General features: G+C 35.9%; 1 pseudogene; it reads left to right on the top strand.

Moving 5' to 3' along the window:
- The first annotated feature begins 273 nt into the window (after positions 1–273).
- LOC101590426 lies at positions 274–612 on the top strand (annotated as a pseudogene).
- The last annotated feature ends 1212 nt before the right edge of the window (positions 613–1824 follow it).

Raw genomic sequence — 1824 nt, 5'->3', positions numbered from 1 at the left:
GAGAACTAGTGGTATCCTGCCAAAGTGGCAGATCTGGCAGTGGAAACATTCCATCTGCAGTTATATCTTTAAAATTTTTAAGAAGACAACAAGATGCAATGTATTAATTATTGAAACTGTCCTACTAATCGGTTTTGAATATGTCTCACTGCTATTTGTTTCTCAATAAAATTATTTTTAAAAAATACAATAAAAAATAAATAAAAAATAGCCTTTTGCTGCCTGATGCTGCCAAGTTCGCACGCATGAGGCTTGTCTACCACCACCGCTGACATGCACTACATGGCCTCTTCCTTGCTGGCCGTCCTCGAAAGCAATGCCTCCCCCAGTGCTAAGGATATCAATAAGATCCTGGACAGCATGGGCATCAAGACATCGGCTTAATCAGGTCATCAGTGAGTTAAATGGGAAAAACAGTGAAGATGTAATCGCCCAGGGGATTGGCAAGCTTGTCAGTGTGCCACCTGGGGGTGCTGTGGCTGTCTCTGCTGCTCCTGGTTCTGCAGTTCCTGCTGCTGGATCTGCATAGCTGCAGCAGAGGAGAAGAAAGAAGAGAAGAAGGAAGAGTTGAAGGAGTTCAATGATGACATGGGATTTGGCCTGTTTGATTAAATTCCTTCTCCTATGCAAATAAAGCCTTTTTATGTGTCTTTTAAAAAATAAATAAAAATAAAAATAAAAATAAAATAATAGAATTTTTTCCCTGAAGAATAAAGTCTCTTTTTTCTTCCCTTGACCCCAGTATTATTATTTACTATAATAATCAGACTCGTGTGCTTGCTTTTAAGCAATGAGTTCCATTGCCAATAGAAATAGGCCAGCCTTCTATTCCAATTGTGTGCAATGGAATTCTGGTTCCTTCTTTTGCTGGCGCTGCTGGTCCATGGGCATCATAGAGGCCAGGTAACCAGAAACTTTCGTTCACTTCTATGGGTGTAGCAGCATCCTGCCAGTGAACTCCTCTGTTGAGTAATACATTTGGAGTGTAAGTCCAATGACTAAAATTGTCTTTAACACTTACCGCAACAAAGTCACCATATCAAGAAACAAGTTGGTACTAATTTTCTCTCAAAATAGCAAGCCTACCACTTAGCTCAGTTTTTTAAGTGTCTGCTCATGCAAATGCAGTCAGGCACAGGATACTGCAGTTTGATCCTCAGCTCCACAGGCCTTACCACACCCTGGTGCATAAGGCAGCCTGAGCCAGAAAAAAAAAAAAAAAAAAAAAAAAAAACTTCAAAACATTTGTTTTTGTTCATTTTCTAGGATTTGTCAAGTTGGCACTCAAATCGCTTCTTCATTATTTCTTTTGTCCATTGACAGTTTGAAGCAAAAGATCTGTCTGGCAGTTGTTTTTAAAATTTTTTAAATATAAAGAGTTTTCTAAACAATTAATTTCAGTGTACACATGTGTATTCCTGTACTATTTCCCCTTTTCATTTAATAAGCATTTCCTTAAGCTTCTATTAGCTTTTTTTATAATTGTCTGTAGATATTCTAATATTTAAGTCCCTATAGAATGTTAATAGACAAAAGTTGCATATTTTTACACAGAAATTTAGGAAACAAAACCATATACAACATTGTAGTATGACAATCCTAATGACATTTTGTAATATACTTAGATTTTCATTTTGATGTAATACTTTTAACCAGTCATCTCTATTTAATACATAAATATTTTTTAATCTAGTCCTCCTTAAATTAGATATACATCATAAGTTTTTTTTGTAAAACACAGAAGTCTGAGTTAGAAAAAAAGTCTTATCCAATAAGCAATCTTTGTTTCACATTTTGAAAGACTTGTACATCCGGAATCATAAA

The sequence above is a fragment of the Octodon degus genome, unplaced genomic scaffold (assembly GCF_000260255.1).
Source record: "Octodon degus isolate 3935 unplaced genomic scaffold, OctDeg1.0 scaffold00186, whole genome shotgun sequence".
Lineage (NCBI taxonomy): Eukaryota > Metazoa > Chordata > Mammalia > Rodentia > Octodontidae > Octodon > Octodon degus.
This window is presented reverse-complemented; position numbering and strand designations above follow the sequence as displayed.